The sequence below is a fragment of the Bactrocera tryoni genome, unplaced genomic scaffold (genome assembly GCF_016617805.1).
Source record: "Bactrocera tryoni isolate S06 unplaced genomic scaffold, CSIRO_BtryS06_freeze2 scaffold_25, whole genome shotgun sequence".
Lineage (NCBI taxonomy): Eukaryota > Metazoa > Arthropoda > Insecta > Diptera > Tephritidae > Bactrocera > Bactrocera tryoni.
Window position 1 is genome coordinate 21,328,308 of NW_024395977.1, and position 19,897 is coordinate 21,348,204.

Genomic DNA, 19,897 nt, shown 5'->3' on the forward strand with positions numbered 1-19,897 from the left:
AATAAGTGCAGAGGTTAAATACCTGCATATTGCAATTTCTATCTTCTTCGGTTTGTTCGTACCGCCAAAATAAAATATCTAGACATACATATGTACATACACATGACATACATGCGGCCTATAGTTATACAAGTACTATACACAAACTTCCAAACATATATCCCACATAGGATATAATTAATACATTAAAAAGATTATAATAAAACCTTTAAATTTAAACTTTTTAAAATTTATTTCACAAAAATAAACTGTGCGGTAATTTAAAACAAATTATATTACAACAATTTTTCCTTCTAATGAAATACAGGTTTATATAAATAAACCATATATGTATATTACAGGTATATGAACATACATATATTCAAAGTCCTAATAGGCAAACAAATTTTAATAAAATCCCTCTCTCTTTGTCAAAAGGAACAAGAGAAGTGCGCATAACACTAAAGCATAAGTGCAAGCACATAAAAACGCACATACATACATATTTATATACAAAAGGTATTGACCCATTCCGTCACATACGTACGAGGGCATACCAATAAATCCAGAAGAAAAACAAAAAACTCGCAATACATAAAAAACAAAAAAAAAAAAAAATTGTTATTATAATATTATTATTATATAGTAGTGCAATAAATTATATTATATAATTTATATAATAATAATAAACATAAACGCAAATAAATACAACGGCGAGTAATAAAAGCTACAAGCGCGAATTTGATTAATTTTAAATAAAAAACTCTTATTTACATAAAAGAGTTTTCGGTTAATAAAATTCTCAGTATACACTGAAAGAAAATATATACATACAAATATTTAAAAAAAATTTACATTCTCTAAATGAATATAGATTCAAAAGAATCTAAAACATCTCATTTCTTGAAAATTCCAAAAATGATTTCTGCAGAAGCTACACGCTCTAAGCAAGGTGCTACAAAACAAAAGAGGGGAAAGACATTTCATACTCTAAATTCATTTCTGAGAGTGACTGTCTAATAAAATACTGCACTCGATTTGCTTCTTCGCCGATTCAAGACAATTCTGAATCGGCGCTAGAAATAAAAAGCCAAACGATAGAAAATTTTTGGACACGTCTCCAAGCTGCATATGACATAATTGTAGATACTGACGATTCAGATCTACCAGAAAACTTTAAATCTTCTGCATACGCCAAATTTGAAAACTGCTTGGACCAGTATGAAGACACAAAAATTATGATTGCAGATCAATTAAAACTTATAAAGTCAATTGCACCTACTCCCCACAGTAGAGTAGAGTTACCACAAGTGCAAGCCCAAGAGGCAACAGGCATTCATCTCAAAGTGCCAGCGTGTGATACGGAAATATTTCATGGAGGTTATGAACAATGGCCGTCCTTCCGGGACATGTTTACAACCGTGTACATAAATCATCCAAAATTATCACAAGCGCAAAAATTGTATCATCTCCGATACAAAACAAAAGGTTAAGCAGGCGTAATAGTAAAACAGTTCGCATTAAGTGATGACAATTTCAATTTGGCTTGGGAAGCTCTGAAAGCAAGATATGAAAACAAAAGAATATTGGTCGACAAGCAAGTAACCATGCTCATGAACTTGCCGAAAATTCAAAAAGAAACAAGTGAAGAATTCATAAAATTAGAATCCACTGTTTCAAATTGTTTGTCGGTTCTATCGACACAAAATGTTCCCACAGACAACTGGGACCCTATTCTGGTAAACATATGCACCGCAGCATTACCAGAAAAATCATTACTTCTATGGGAGCAATCGCTCTCATCAAGAAGAGACTGCCCAACGTGGCAGCAAATGAAAGATTTCTTAACTACCCAATATGAAATTGCGGAAAGGGTAGATAAAAAAACAGTCAGAACTAAAAACGTTCAACACGACCTAAACAGAAGCTTTAATAGACCCCAAGTCAATAACAACAACAATTTAAATAGAAGCTTTTTCAAAGCACAATCGTTCACATCTGAACAGAACAAATATACTTCATGCGAACTATGTAAAGGAGGGCATAAACTCAAAACTTGCGAGAAGTTTAAAAAATTAAATATAAACGAAAGGAACAACTTTGTCAGGTCAAAAAGACTCTGTACAAACTGCTTGTCCCACGCGCACAATCTTACTAATTGCGAAAGCAAATTCAACTGCGTATATTGTCAGAAAAGACATCATTCCATGTTACATTACAACATGTCTCCCAATGCACCTCAAAGTAACGCATTCTCAAGAAAAGCCACGGGTTTAGTTGCAACAGCAACTCCCGAAACACAAAATTTCGAAATTTGCCAAGAGACACCGTGCTGCTCAAAGGCATTAAAAACTCAAACGCTACATAGCGAGAATCAAAGTAAGGTATTACTACCAATAGCAGTTGTCTCCATCGAACATCGAGGAGAGCTGTTCAAACTAAAAGCCTTAATAGACCAAGGGTCCCAACGATCCTTTATAGCGTCTAAGGCCCAAAATAAATTAAAATTGCCAACAAGGCAAACAAAATTTGAAATTACAGGAATGGGCGGAAGAGTAGTACAGAATTCTGACAAAATATGCCCCATTACCCTAATTTCCTCCTAAGCGGATTAGCGCATTCAAGCAAATGCTATTGTCTTACCGCAACTAATAATCATTCTTCCAATATATCAAATAAATAGCAAGCATTGGGATAAGATTTCACACCTGACTCTAGCAGATCCCAACAGCAACACCCCCGCTCAAATAGACCTTCTATTAGGCAGAAATTTTATTTCGCAAATTATACTAGAAGGAGTTGAAAAAATTTCGAAAACACTACTGGCGCAAAATACCATTTCGGATGGGTCCTAAGTGGAATAGTTGCGGAACCAGTCATAGTAATGACAAATCAAGTTGAGGAAATCTCAAACGATTACCTCAATTCACAATTGAGAAAGTCTTGGGAGTTAGAAGAGCTCCCCCATTTCAATACAACACCAGAAGATCAGTATTGTGAAGACTTTTATAAAGCCACAACTACTAGATCAGCTAATGGTCGGTATGTCGTACGACTACCACTAAAACAACAATTTCCAGACACACTCGCCTTAGGTCACTCTCGCACCTCTGCAATACAGCAGTTTCTAAGTATGGAAAAAACCTACTTAGAAAAGGTGAGCTCAAAAAAGATTATGATGGTGTCTTAGAAGAATACCTCCATTTAGACCACATGGAGGAAGTAAGCCCATGTGAAAAAATCATAAGAGGCAAATATTACTCTTTCTACTTGCCACATCATGCAGTAGTAAAGCCTGACAAAAAAACAACAAAAGTCAGAGTTGTCTTCAATGCCTCCAGAACCACTAGCTCGGGGAATTCCCTAAATGACATTCTATTTACGGGACCCACACTCCAACCAGATCTAATGCTCCTCATATTGAACTGGCGTATATACAAATACGTATTCAATGGGGATGTCGAAAAATGTATCGACAAATACTCGTACATAAAGATGATCAAGATTTTCAGCGAATTATTTTCCGAAAATCTGCCAATAGTCCACTACGCGACTTTAAATTAAAAACAGTAACCTTTGGCGTAAACTGTGCTCCATACTTAGCCATTCGTACACTCCACGAACTGGCAGAAAACACAAAGTCAGAATTTCCTCTGGCAACACAAGTGTTAAAAACACAGACGTATGTTGACGATATCCTGTCTGGAAGCCACAGTCTTCCACTAGCATACGATACCTTATCACAGGTAATAAATGCCCTCAATACCGCAGGGTTTCCTTTAAAAAAGATTACAGCCAATCACCCGAATATTTTAAAAAATATTCCTAAAGACCATTTGTTGGATACTAATTTCCTTATATTTGAAAAGGAAAGTACAACAAAAATACTGGGCATACAATGGAATGCGATATCTGACCAGTTCTCATACACGACAGAGTCCATATCCGCATTATCAGCCATCACAAAAAGACTGATTTTATCCTCGGTGGCAAAACTTTTCGACCCCGCAGGATGGCTTTCGCCAATTATGATACAAGCGAAAGTCCTGATTCAAGAATTATGGCTAGACGGAACCGACTGGGACGAACAAGTGAAACCTCTTCGCTTAGAAAAGTGGTCCCAGTTTGCTAATAACCTAAAAGACATTTCAAAGATACAAATTCCACGGTGGGTAAACTATTCCCACGAATACAATGTGGAACCATCGGCTTCTGCGACGCCTCTGAAAAGGCATATTGTGCCACTAATTATGTGCACACACAAATCGATATTGCCACCACAAGCCACCTACTGGCGGCAAAAGCAAAAGTCGCACCGCTAAAAACGATAAGTCTACCACGACATGAACTTTGTGGCGCTCTGCTATTAGCCAAACTCGTATCCATGGTGGAGACTCACTTGAACATGGCAAAATACAAGTTTTATCTATGGTCCGATTCCGAAATAGTTCTAGCCTGGTTGGAAAAAACACCACATGCGTGGAAAACATATATTTCCAACAGAACTTCTCAAATACTTGACCTAGTAGGATCAGCCACTTGGCGACACGTAGCTAGTGCTGACAATAATGCTGATCTAGGTACAAGAGGATGCAAACCTCTGCATCTCGCCACCTCCACCCTCTGGTGGAATGGCCCCCGTTGGTTAACAGAATCTCCCGATTCTTGGCCACAATCGCCCATGCGCAACATAATTGCCCCAGAAAGTCGAAAAATCGACACTTATCATACAACCCTGGATGATACTGACATCCTTGAACGATTCTCATCGTTCCCCCGAGCGCTCAGAGTAGTCGCCTATATGCTCAGATTCATAGAGCGACTCAAGCATAAACTTAAAGGGGCAACCAACCAAGACTTGCAAAACGCAAAAATCGCCCTTATCACATCAACCCAAACGCGCTACTTCAGTCGCGACATATCATTATTAAGAGAACTGAAGCCGATTGATAAAAAGTGCTCACTCTTAGTATTAAATCCATTTCTAGACACGAAAGGTCTGCTTCGTGCGAATGGTCGGCTTGCAAATTCAAGCCTAACATATAATGAACGCCACCCTATAATTATACCTGAGAGGTGTCCATTTGCCACCTTATTCATCGCATATATCCACATACTAATGCTCCATGCCGAACATCGCCTCATGCAACATATGGTTCGCCAAGAATTGTATATACCCCGACTTAAGCCCCAAATAAAGAAGTGCATTTTCATGTGCAAGATCTGCACTATGCATAAGCAGAAAATGCGAACCCAGATTATGGCAGCACTTCCACCTGAACGCTGCAATTTCGCTCTGCCCTTCACCACCACAGGTGTCGATTTTGCTGGGCCTTTTATGATAAAGGCGTCCATGCTAAGATCTCCCACCCTAATGAAGGGCTACGTGGCTGTTTTTGTCTGTTTCACGACAAAAGCAGTACACCTTGAGCTGTGTACTAATCTGACGACGGAGGCTTTTCTCGCGGCATTTGCCCGCTTCGTCGGACGACGTGGCTTTCCAGCAAAAATAATGAGCGATAATGGCAAAACATTTATCGGAGCACAACGAGCTACAGAAAAACAGTTTGTAGATTTCATGAAACAAGTCTCACCTGACATTGTCCAAAAATACGCTCCGCAAGGTATCAATTGGCAGTTCATCCCCCCAAGCGCCCCTCATATGGGCGGCTTATGGGAATCAGCTGTAAAAAGCTTCAAAACTCATTTCAAGAAGCTAGCTGGCAACTATAAATTTAATTATGAAGAATTCACGACCTTGTTAACTAGAATCGAAGCCGTTCTCAACTCACGGCCTCTCGCAGCTCTCTCGCAAGATCCCTCAGACTTAACAGCACTAACTCCCGGCCACTTTCTTAAAGGAGCGCCCATCCTGGCCACACCTGAGCCAGACGTGGAGACGCTCTCCTTATTAAACAGATGGGAACGAATTAAAATTCTACATCATGAATTCAGTCGCCGATGGAAAGAAAATTATTTAGAGGACCTCCACAGAAGGTACCGGTGGAAAACACCAGAAAAAGCGCCTCAGCTTGGAGATTGTGTCTTGATCAATGACGATTGTCTCCCCCCTACCGAATGGCGGCTTGGCCGCATAGAGAAGCTTTACTACAGCTCCGACGGTCATATTCGCGTAGTCGATCTCCGCACGCAAACTGGAACACTAACCAGGCCGGTCGTTAAACTATGTTTTTTGCCAACAGCCGAAAAAACCGATATATAAACCGTAAACAATAAACCGATAAAAACCGCCAAATATACCACAAACAATAATTTATTAAAACCAAAAATAACGTAAAAGGGTCGATCCACATGACGACCCACTCATGCCACACCACGTGGCAACATAGTTCACCACTATATTTAACAAATATCTAATGACGACAACCTCTTCTATAGATAAATATGGATATCGATGCGGCAACAGCACCAATGCCAACTGTCCGTTCGGCTGTCCACGTTCCACGCCCTGGGGCTGTCCCAACACCAGCTCCCAACAACGACAGTAGGTTGCCCGGGCCCATGGCCATTGCCTGAGTTGCCTGTCGCCTACTCATACCACACAAGAGTGTACGTCCGGCTATGTGTGTCAAATGTGTATGCTTCCACACCACACTATGTTGCACCGCATCACCAGCCCCGAGATCGGGCGACACTCTGCACCACGCAACCGCGGGGGTAAACGACGTTCAAAACGGCAGCAACAGCGAAGGCCAATTCCCACTCCGGACGACTCGCGTCCGCGACACCACCACAACGTAACACGGCGGCAGCGTACTAGGCCACAAATCCGCCGTCCAACCGGTCTCAGCAACGTGGTCGCTATGCTGCAACAACTCCAGCGATTTCTAGGCTAAAAATTTGCCTAGGGGGACCAGGATGGCTAAATGGGTATCAGCCTTCCCACTTCTCAACATCATCCCACACATCTACGTATGCAACACTGATTCGCCATATTCCCCACACTCATCATCACTTTCCTCGCATCATCCACCACGCTCTAACACACACACAATGACATCACACACCATCACCTACTTTCGCCGAAGAAAAATACAAAAGGACGGACAACTTGTTAAAAAAGACATTCTGGCGCTACGATATCCCCCGATCGACACGATTCTTTTTTGGCGAACGTCTACTTTTTTTCCGCGAACATCATCGTTAACCAAAAATATTTTGTAACCTTTGTGAGGCGAAAATTTTAATTTTATTTTACATTTTTTTGCGAGCATCTCATTTAAACTTAACATTAATATACTGTATACCTATTTTGGGAAAATAAATCCGAAAGTACATTCACATTACAAGTTTGCGAACCTCTTAAGTTCATTTCATATATACCTGTGTTTTATACTTTTCAATTTTGGGAAAAATACACGGTGAGTGCTGAAAAAGTGGTACACAAAATAATACACGTATCTTTTTTTGAAATTAATATTTTGAATATATTTAAAAAATTTAATTTCATCTTTTGGTAAGTAATTTGCAAATATGTATACAAATATACGTAATATAATATAAATATTTTAGAAAATGGAGTATGACGAAAAAATCGAATTAATTAAAGATATTGTGAAATGTATGGAGGAAGCCATACAAATTGATTCAGACGATAGTAAAAAGGGAGATATATCTTTGTTTTAATAAATAAAATGTATTTCTTAATTGACAGAGCTGATTAATATATGTGATAGAGTGGCCCAAATTCCTATAAGGAAAAAGAAACGACAATGGGTTAAAGTAAAGAGTAGACAATGGGTTAAAGTAAAGTGAAAGAGAATGATAAAAAAACTCGAACCGAGTTGCGCAACACAAGTTGCTCGTGTGAAGGTAATGGGCGACAGCAAAAGAGAATCGCCCGAGAATTAGCAACAAAAGTTGCTTCATGTAATCGCGGACTTTGCTGTACAGGAGTAATGCTTTTAGATTGAGTGCTATTTTTAGTGATTTTTGGTGAATTTGATCTTTGAGTGTTGCTGCGAAAACTAATCTTGTTAGTGTTTATGGTGGTGGAAGAGTCAACGTTAGTGTTTGTTGTTTCATATGTGTTATTGGATAGAAAAGCTGGTGATGTTTGTTCCTTATGAATTTTTATTGCTCGCGCATTGAACATTTGTTTATTGTTTTAATTTTTATTATCTATTTTGCTTGTAAGAATTTGGTACAATCTTTAGAGGATGATGCGTGTTGTTGGAAGCAGTTGATGTAAAAAATGCGTTCGCAATCAGATGGGGCATGGGGAGGGAGTGAACAATTAACACAAAGAGGGGAACGGTTACAGCGCTTTGCTGTGTGACCAAGAAGTTGGCAATTTTTGAAGCGCATTGGCGAAGGAATATATTGATACCAAAAGTGCACACCAGGCAATGTCAATTCTATTTGGTAACTTTTAGAGGTTGAAGGTTAGTAACAAAACCCCTGAGGGGTGCGGTTTTCCTTCAATAAACTTATTAAATTTAAATACTGACACGACCCCTTGAGAGCTGAGCTCGATTACTATCTCCTCCTCTGAAACGTTGTTTAGAAATGGAGCAAATATCGTACCCTTTACTTGGTTGAGAGACTCGTATAGAGTGGCTGATATTGAACAAATGTTGGGCAGTTCTTTTACTTTCAGGAATTTTTTTGCAATATCGTTATTCATGACAAGCTGAAGTAGTACACCATCTCGAAGGGTAGATATGGAGAGATTTGCTTAATGGCACGATAAATGGCAAAGCTGGAATAGCTTCCATCACTACGAACTTTGGGTCCTCAACTTTTATATCTGGGAGTTTTAGAAAATCCATAACCGAAACACTTTTACCAGTTTTACGTTTTTTTTTTTTACCAGGTCCTGTATCGAATACGGCGAAACGATTCGCCTCGATAATTTGAGGCCCAGGGGCCATTTTGCACGAGGAACACTGATGCGCACTTTTTAATAAGATTCTGCGCGCGAGCAGTAAAAGAGAAAAGTAAGAAAGAACGGATTAAACGTATATAAAAGGTCCGAAAAGAAGAAACAGAAAATGTCGAAAAAAACACTCGAAATGCAAAAGACACGACTTATCGGCGCGAGAGCTAGTCGATGACTGAAAACAAAATTTAATGTTGGCTCTTTGTTCGCAGCTCATTTTCGCACCGATAACACAAACATACTGATCCTTAAAACGCAATAACTTCCAATCAATAAAATTCTCACTGTACAATCGATAAAGATAGAAGATTCTAACGCACCAGTCGACATATAGATCCTGTTTACTTTGGAACGCTCCATGTACATCCACGCCTTGAGGAGAACCGGGTGAATGTATTGCTTTAGTTGAGCAGCATACAAATACACATATATGTATATTTTTTGGTGATTAGTCATGCTCTCGTAGTGCAGTTTGTTGTTTTTTTTTTGTTTGATGCCATAGGGTCCAGTGAAATCGATAATAGTGGGAGCAAACGGCTGGGTTACGATAGTTCTTTCATTTGGAAGAGATGCCACTATTTGGGTTTAATCAGCACCCATGCCTTTGAGTATCCAGAATTCTGTTTTGACATATGGCTACTATACGCTCTTTGTATGATAGTGCTGCAGAATTGCTCGCTTTATGGTCAATGAACAGTTTTAAAGTCAATAATTAACTTGCATATTCATATTCTTCTCGGGAATATGCTTTTTGGCTTTAAATGATTAGCTTCATTGGTGTTGTTTTTAACTCTTCCGCGGCTAGTTCGTGGTTTGAGTAGTCAATCTCTAGTCTTCTTAGGCATTTCCGCAAAACCTGAATAAGTAAGCGGTGTTTTAATGAGTTAAGCATCCACCCACTCTACCCCATGGTTGTTTATTATAATAATAAGTTGTTAGAACACACAAAAGCAAATTCCTACCTCAAGCACCAATACTTACATAAAATAAAAATTTGTATTACAACCAAAATCGCTTCTTTCAGCTAATATTCGGCTCCCTCGGCTACTCCACCAACATTATGCCGAATTAAATGTCTCACATTATACATATAAAACTAGGCAAAATATTCGTCTAGGGGCCCAGGATGTTTAAATGAGTTACATACATTCGTTTTCACATTTCGCACATCATGCCGCACTTGATATCGTTCCGCCCACGCCGACTGGAGCCAACACATTCTTCCTCGATTTGACGCGATATTTTATTTTGCAAAACATTGTACTGCAAACAAAGAATAACTTTAAATAAATTGTTCCTTTTAAATACACTACCCTTTATTCATTTTAACCACTCGCGTGCGTAAATTCAGTAGTTTGTATTTTCCAATAAATTGAGTCGTTAATTATTCATGGTCCTTCGAGCCATTCCGAATGGCACTATTGGGTTTGTCCAAGAAAACAAAAAATACTTTAAAATCGTGATGACAAAATTTTAAAAAGGCAAAACAAACCACAAATTTAAACAAAACAAAAACCGGTGCAGTGCGGTGAAGTAACAAAAATAATAACTAATAAATGTACAAACCTAAGTAGCATATACTATACAACAAAAGACAAAAAATAAAAAAGTTGAGCGGAGCAAAACAAAAAAAAAGTAACCAAAACTGCGGTAACAAAACCATAAACTTAAAATCAACAAAATATACAAAACTTTACGGACAAAAAATACATAAATCGGACGCGAAAAGTAAAAGCACCTAAAGAATAACACAAACTAAAACAAAGAAACAAACGGGCGCGATCAGTAAAACAAACAATACAAACATACAAACAACCCAACAGCACAAGGAGGTGGCCAGGTGGAGAACCGGAATTGGAATTACCAAAAGCGCTCAAGTCGTTTCTTCTTTTCGCTACGTGACGCCAATTGGATATTCAAAGCGAAGCCAGGTCCTTCTCCACTTGGTCCTTCCAACGAAGTGGAGGTTCTTTTCTTCCTCTGCTTCCCCCGGCGGGTTATGCCTGTCAACAGTAACGTGAGAGAAAAGTCGCCAGTGCGACAACTGTTTGTTTGATGACAGGAGATATTTTGTCTTGCCCTCGTTCACTGCCAGACCCATTTGCTTTGCTCCTTGTCCAGTTTGGAGAAAGCAGAACTAACGGCGCAGGTGTTGAGGCCGATGATATCAATATCAATATAGCACGACAGGAAGTCGCCTTGTCTGAAACCTCGTTTGGTATCGAACGGCTCGGAGAGGTCCTTCCTGATCCTTACGGAGCTTTTGGTGTTGCTCAACGTCAGTTTACACAGCCGTATTAGTTTTGGGGGGATACCAAAGTCAGACATCGCGGCATAAAGGCAGGTTCTTTTCATGCTGTTGAAAGCAGCTTTGAAATCGACGAAGAGGTGGTGTGTGTCGATTCTTCTTTCACGGGTCTTTTCCGAAATTTGGCGCATGGTGAATATCTGGTCGGTTGTTGATTTGCCGGGTCTAAAGCCACAATGATAAGGAAATGCGCATACATATATTCAGCCACATTATCCCAAAAAACACTTATTGGAAAAAACAATGAGCGTAGTATGTCCTTTATTTATTTGATATATGTATAAAGCTAATAAAATTTTACCAAACACGCTAAAAGTTTAGAGTAATGTACATATGTACATATATATCAAAATATACATATATACAAATATAAAAATTTACCTTTGTGTACTCAAAACACGCTAAATTACCAAAAATAAAGAAATATTAAAATATTTACTTGTTACAAATTCCTCCAGCAATACCCCTTATGTTTAACAAAAACAATAAGGAGGATTGCATAAATTATGTAAGCAACGGCACAAACATAAATTAAAATTATAAGATAAAAAACAAATCAAGAGAGGCAAAAAATACAAACATACATACATATAAGCATATTTACTTAACCCTGGTCGAGACCAATGGTGCTTGGCTAGGCTAGGCTAGGCTAGTTTATATACATTTGTATGGAAATACGTGTTGTATTTACGCTCATATATGTACAATATAGATACATTTTTGAAATTTCTTACCTCTCGATTTGGTTGAAATCAAATTGACTGCCTTGTTCACGCTTGGCGTGGCAATAGCGTTCACAAAAAATGTAACATTTTGAGAAAAATTACATTTTTTCTTATCCTTTTAAAACGCTCTAGCGTTAGGTAATTTAAAGAGCTTTCAGGAAATGTATAATTCGCCCCCAAGGCCCCACCGGGGGCGTGGCAACAGGCGAAAATTGGTTTTCACCATGTCCCCCCTTTTGTTTCACTACAGTTGGGGTGGCATCTGGCCGGGGGAATCAAAACCATTTTGCGAGTTAGTTCACCCCAGAGGCTTTCAGGAAAGCCCTCAACCTCACCAGGGGCGTGGCAATAGCGTCCACAAAAGATGTAACATTTTGAGAAAAATTACATTTTTCTTAACCTTTAAAACGCTCTAGCGGCTAAAGTATTTGACCTAGATAAACATACAAACCAATTTGGACATTTAACGAACATGAAAACAGATAAATCAACCGTGCGAAGTGATAGAAACATACCAAAGTTCATATATTTTCATAAAAAATATATGGGGTCTAGCCAAGCACCATTGGTGCACTAAGGTGTAATATTAAAATATCCTTTTTTCGTCCTTTTCGATACGATATCCTTGAATTTTTTTTTTTCTGAATTTTATAGACAATACAATTCTGGGAAGCTACCTGGAAGCGCAAGTCGTTTGCTACACTCTAAATATATTTAAATAACATTTAAAAACAAAATATGCCCGGCCCGACCCGAGGGTCTCGATGAGGGTTAATGCAAATACCATATATTATACCTACATATTGCGAAAGATATTTACAAAGTGCATATTTACATATAAACGTGTGCACTTTTTTTTTCAATTCCTTTTTCCCGCTCTCTTCCCAGTGCGAACATAACGGGACATCTCAACAGGCTAAAGTTTATGGCATACTAACTGTCAAATTTATTGATATTGCCATTGCCAAATCTGTATGTGGGCATTTATTATCATAACATAATCAGCTACCAAAAGGCGTCGGGTAGGTAGGCTCGAGCTGATGTAGCGCATGTTTTGAGCTCCAGAACTGTTTACATTTTTATATATGTATGTAGATGGAGAAAATTTAAAAAGGAAAAATATACTTTTTTCTACAAATGCAATTAAAATAATAAATTTAATATGAGCATTGATATTTTAATGTATGCTTGTATAAGCCAATCGATTTTGTAAAATTTTTCCGCAAATTAACAATACTAAGCTAATTATTAATTTTTTGGAAAAATTCATTAAATTATTTCGAAAACATACTTTATATTTTTATTTTAACACAATTGTCTTAATACTCGCTCTACTAAATTAAATATTCCCGAAATGAAACTCCCGTCGGTGTATATGTAAATGGGATGTGTTGCCTCTTCTAAATTTTCATAGAAATGCAAACTGATCTGTCAAACTGCTGAAGTGACAGTTCATTGCTTTCAATATATGGCATACTAATTAGTATTCCATGAGCAATATGGAGTCTCCACAGGCAATACGTACAGCAGTACAGTTAGTATGCCATAAACTTTAGCCTGTCCTAACGAGCTCTCAATTGATTAAAAAAATAAACATAATAGGGTATTCAGACCGAAACCTGTTAATTTGGTAATTCGTTAGTTGATACTTCGTTAAAAGGCTTAACTGTGAACATACTTTTTGCTCTACCTCTGTAGTATGGTAAATTTTATTCCGAAATAGCTGATTCAATTTTATTAAAGAGTTAAGTGCAAAATTAAAAATTGTCAGTCATTTAATTGAAAATTATGTGGAGCAGATCAAATTTATTACTGGTAAGTACTTTAATTTGATGTACAGAGGAGCATGGAACTAACTTTCAAATTATTTCAAGACATATTCAGTGAAGATTAAGATTTGGTAGAGGATACCATTGACGAGGTGTATGATGATTTGCTCATGACGCTAAACTGTCGTAGAGGTGTAGAAAATATTGTTCCAAAGTCAATTCACTGGTGCGATGATATTTTAACCACAATGGATGACAATCGGTTCCGTCAAATGCTGCGTGTAGAACTCAATTTACTCACTTATTGACCCTCATATCAAGTGATGAAGTTTTTAAAAAATGTAGTGGCAAGCAATTCGCAATTGATATACAGCTAGCTGTCGTTCTATATAGAATGGATACTAGTATGCTGCATTCTTCACAACATGCTATTTGATAACAGTGAAAATAAGAATTTCAACAAGAGTACAAATGAAGACACTTATGAAGAAGAAGTGGAACAAACGGCAAAAAATACAAACATACATACATATAAGCATATTTACTTAACCCTGGTCGAGACCAACGGTCTGATACACTTAGTCGAGACCAATGGTGCTTGGCTAGGCTAGGCTAGGCTAGTTTATATACATTTGTATGGAAATACGTGTTGTATTTACGCTCATATATGTACAATATAGATACATTTTTGAAATTTCTTACCTCTCGATTTGGTTGAAATCAAATTGACTGCCTTGTTCACGCTTGGCGTGGCAATAGCATTCACAAAAAATGTAACATTTTGAGAAAAATTACATTTTTTCTTAACCTTTTAAAACGCTCTAGCGTTAGGTAATTTAAAGAGCTTTCAGGAAATGTATAATTCGCTCCCAAGGCCCCACCGGGGGCGTGGCAACAGGCGAAAATTGGTTTTCACCATGTCCCCCCTTTTGTTTCACTACAGTTGGGGTGGCATCTGGCCGGGGGAATCAAAACCATTTTGCGAGTTAGTTCACCCCAGAGGCTTTCAGGAAAGCCCTCAACCTCACCAGGGGCGTGGCAATAGCGTCCACAAAAGATGTAACATTTTGGGAAAAATTACATTTTTCTTAACCTTTAAAACGCTCTAGCGGCTAAAGTATTTGACCTAGATAAACATACAAACCAATTTGGACATGTAACGAACATGAAAACAGATAAATCAACCGTGCGAAGTGATAGAAACATACCAAAGTTCATATATTTTCATAAAAAATATATGGGGTCTAGCCAAGCACCATTGGTGCACTAAGGTGTAATATTAAAATATCCTTTTTTCGTCCTTTTCGATACGATATCCTTGAATTTTTTTTTTCTGAATTTTATAGACAATACAATTCTGGGAAGCTACCTGGAAGCGCAAGTCGTTTGCTACACTCTAAATATATTTAAATAACATTTAAAAACAAAATATGCCTGGCCAGACCCGAGGGTCTCGATGAGGGTTAATGCAAATACCATATATTATACCTACATATTGCGAAAGATATTTACAAAGTGCATATTTACATATAAACGTGTGCACTTTTTTTTCAATTCCTTTTTCCCGCTCTCTTCCCAGTGCGAACATAACGGGACATCTCAACAGGCTAAAGTTTATGGCATACTAACTGTCAAATTTATTGATATTGCCATTGCCAAATCTGTATGTGGGCATTTATTATCATAACATAATCAGCTACCAAAAGGCGTCGGGTAGGTAGGCTCGAGCTGATGTAGCGCATGTTTTGAGCTCCAGAACTGTTTAAATTTTTATATATGTATGTAGATGGAGAAAATTTAAAAAGGAAAAATATACTTTTTTCTACAAATGCAATTAAAATAATAAATTTAATATGAGCATTGATATTTTAATGTATGCTTGTATAAGCCAATCGATTTTGTATAATTTTTCCGCAAATTAACAATATTAAACTAAATGTTAATTTTTTGGAAAAAACTATTAAATTATTGTGAAAATGTGCTTTATTTTTATAATATAACACAACCGTCTTAATACTCGCTCTACTAAATTGAATATTACCGAAATGAAACTGCCGTCGGTATATGTGTAAATGGGATGTGTTGCCTCTTCGAAATTTTCATAGAAATGCAAACTGATCTGTCAAACTGCTGAAGTGACAGTTCATTGCTTTCAATATATGGCATACTAATTAGTATTCCATGAGCAATATGGAGTCTCCACAGGCAATACGTACAGCAGTACAGTTAGTATGCCATAAACTTTAGCCTGTCCTAACGAGCTCTCAATTGATTAAAAAATAAACATAATAGGGGTATTCAGACCGAAACCTGTTAATTTGGTAATTCGTTAGTTGATACTTCGTTAAAAGGCTTAACTGTGAACATACTTTTTGCTCTACCTCTGTAGTATGGTAAATTTTATTCCGAAATAGCTGATTCAATTTTATTAAAGAGTTAAGTGCAAAATTAAAAATTGTCAGTCATTTAATTGAAAATTATGTGGAGCAGATCAAATTTATTACTGGTAAGTACTTTAATTTGATGTACAGAGGAGCATGGAACTAACTTTCAAATTATTTCAAGACATATTCAGTGAAGATTAAGATTTGGTAGAGGATACCATTGACGAGAGGTGTATGATGATTTGCTCATGACGCTAAACTGTCGTAGAGGTGTAGAAAATATTGTTCCAAAGTCAATTCACTGGTGCGATGATATTTTAACCACAATGGATGACAATCGGTTCCGTCAAATGCTGCGTGTAGAACTCAATTTACTCACTTATTGACCCTCATATCAAGTGATGAAGTTTTTAAAAAATGTAGTGGCAAGCAATTCGCGATTGATATACAGCTAGCTGTCGTTCTATATAGAATGGATACTAGTATGCTGCATTCTTCACAACATGCTATTTGATAACAGTGAAAATAAGAATTTCAACGAGAGTACAAATGAAGACATTTATGAAGAAGAAGTGGAACAAACGATCTCAAATAGCTTTGAATTAAAAAGACAATCGTTATATCATCTTATGTTTCCAAATACTGTTTAATTAAATTAAAAATTACAATAAAATCAAAAATTGATTTTTCATTTTTATATATGTACATATAAAAAGTTGTATTACTTCAAGATATCACATATAGATACATTTGTACATTCTTAAAAATTATTAAAAATAGCAATAGCATATAAAATTCATTCTTTTTAAAAAAACAAATTAAATTGTTATATATTATATTTGTACTTTAGTTCAATCATTGCCAGTCTTTCTTTTTGCTCTAACTCCAATTTTTTTATTTCAAAATCTTTATTTAACTTTTCTTTTTCAATTTCTATTCGTGGCTCAAAAAAATGTTCTGTTTTCTTTTGTATATCTTTAAGTTCACTAAGAATATTCTTTGGAGGACGTTTTTTCACTTTTTCGAGGAACGACGAAGTGGTAGGAGGAACTGTTGCTACCTCTGCTCCTACTGTTGTCTGTTCTGCTTTGTCGTTAAGTGAACCCGATGGTTCCGCAGATGATTGTGATAATTCGGCTGCATTTTCCACTACCTCTACAAGGTCTGCAAAATCGCTGCAGTATGTGACACTTCAGAGTTGCACGTCTATAACACAATTGGCTTCGGCTTACTCCTAAATAGAATCGACAACCGTTCATAATTCGAACGCATTTGTGAAAGTTTTGCTGAAAGAACGGAGAATTATTAAAAAACCAAAAAAGTTTCAATTAACATTTTAGCCGTATTCCTATTCCAGCACCTGTCGATTTGCGCCACCCCTCAGCTTTATTATACATCTGCTTACAGTACAGGACCTTGCAGCGCAACATGTCCGTAGTCGCATCGATATTTGTTGTTTCAATTAATTTTTGGTAGTACAATTGGGCGTTTGGTTTCTATAAAAAGACGTATAATTGTATAAAGAGCTACCTCAATTTCCACATTTTCTAGTAAATATTCTAGAACCAAATGGTTTTCCTCCTCCCTCCATTTTTTGTAGGCTTTGCCCTCCTGCGTATTTTCTTTTGAGGTTCCACTGAAAATAACTATTTAATGAAATAAAAAGCAACTATTTGTTAAAGATATACATACTTACTTTTGCAAAATTTTTCCAAATTCACGAAGTGAGCACCAAATTAATTTTTCCCGTTTAAAAATATATAAAGCAACGAATAACAAATAAACAGCTGATGTGATATTACCGAGTAACGAAACAATTACCAAGCTTGCCAGATGGATAGTTCGTTACTCGGTAGAACGATAGTCTGTTAATTTTACAAAAACAAAATACGTGTCAAAAACTACCGAATAACGACTAACGAATTAACAAGGCTGGTCTGAATACCCCTAATACAAACAAATCGTGTATACCTCTGTAAATAGCGCATTGATCTCTACAACGAACTCTCAGTTGCACAAATCATAAGCACGTACAAGTCCACGTGTTAGGGTGTACTTTAATACAAAAGATACGGACATCCAATATTTTAATAAATAAAAAGCGCGGGTTTTAATAGTAATTTACAATTGAAACATATCGCACTTGTTACGTTAAAGTGTAACAACTCAAAATTTGAACATTTTCAGTAGAGACCGAAAACTGTTTCCGTAAATATTAATAATATATTACAAAGAAAAAACAATATAATTGTACGAAAATATCATTAAAAATAATATAACCGTTGTTTCATTTTTATTTGTTTAGTATTTGCACGAAAATAACAAATTTTTGAGTTATTACTCTTTTCCTGAAACTTTTTTATATACATAGTGGTATTATTTTGAGTTCTCTCTGTTTAACTGAAAATTCTCACTGGAATTGATAAATATGATTTATAAAATACAGGAATGCCAATTTATTAATGTTAAATAAAAATAATTAATATTTATTCATATTCAGTAATTCGAAACAAACTTATTGCTTATTAAAAAAAATTATCAATGAATTAAACTTAAATTAAGTGTCTATTAAGTTTTATAAGTCTAATAAAAACTCTTTGGAATAATGTTCTTTTTGACTAGGTCTCCTATATCTCGTTTTTTAACTTCTGATAAAGGCAAATTTTCCAAATAAATAGAGTGTAGGCTGAAATAATTAAAAATTGACAAAAAATTAGTTATGTTTTCAGAACGAAAAAGGGTTAATCATCAAATGAAAAATTATAACAATTACCAGGGTATAAAAGACAAGGCATACATAAAGCTAAACAATAATATTTGTCTATTATTTGTAATGAAAACAACTTACTTGTAGCTATTCCAATATTCAGTAGACTTTAAGTTGTTTTTTTGTACATTGACTTTTATAAACTCTGTGTCCTTATACGACGTTTTATATAAAAAAGAGTCAATATTGTCCTTATCCACGCGTAGAACTTTAATGTTACGCAATTAACTTTGTGGTTGGCCTCATTTGGAAAAAAATGTTGACCCCATTCTTTTTGTAGTAACTTCAGGTCGTAAAATTCATTATGCGATAATTCGTGAACTGTGTATGGTTGACCAATCTTTTTGGCGGTTGCTATTAACGTAGTATAATGATCTGGTGTATATATCGGTTTGCTACCTAAATGTCTTTTTATTTGTCTTTCTATTACACTATGTACATTATCTCCTTCATTTTGAGAGTGGCCCTGAATTAAATATTTATGAGTAATGATTTCTGAACCGCATAATAATTCATTGAAACTATATATTTTTATTTTTTTGTTGTCCACAGCAGTTGTCAGAGTAGAATATTAAGTCTAAATCTTGAACATTAACTGACTTTTGTACAAGATTTTTAATATATAAAAGTACGCATGTTCCTATTTCATTTGAACCACGCTTTCCTTCGGTTTCGGTCCCAAAAAAGCAATCTACAACTTTCGCTTTAAGGTCACTGATTGTAAAATTGTTGCAATTTATTTCACTTTTATAATAGAGGCTTGAGGAAAATCCTTTTGGCAATGAAAGAACTGCCTGTAGATCGTATCCAGCTACATTGCATTTTTGTTTGTCCAGATCTTTTTCTTTTCTGCATAATTCCTTTTCTTCTAGATGTAAAGTGTAAATTTCGTTCAGATCATTTCTTTCATTTTCGTCTGAATTTAAAAACGATGGGCAGAGATCACATTGATCTTTTTTTGGCTTAAAAAATTAAATATTAAAATCTTCTTTGAATATCATGTAAAACATAGTTCTACTTCCAGGAGTTAAATTATCAGATTTTCGCAATTCTTTATTATCCC

At 36.3% G+C, this 19,897-nt stretch overlaps 1 protein-coding gene and 1 long non-coding RNA gene across 3 annotated transcripts in view; one reads left to right on the forward strand and one right to left on the reverse strand.

Annotated features, from left to right (window-relative positions):
- Positions 1–19,897, forward strand: part of LOC120780516 (protein unc-13 homolog 4B-like) — a 257,200-nt gene that overhangs the window by 140,903 nt on the left and 96,400 nt on the right. The window lies entirely within an intron of this gene.
- Positions 16,915–18,045, reverse strand: LOC120780517. The gene is made up of 4 exons (XR_005705889.1): positions 17,764–18,045; positions 17,598–17,703; positions 17,428–17,563; positions 16,915–17,353 (listed from the first exon to the last, which is right to left on the reverse strand). It is a non-coding gene; the product is annotated as an uncharacterized LOC120780517 (long non-coding RNA).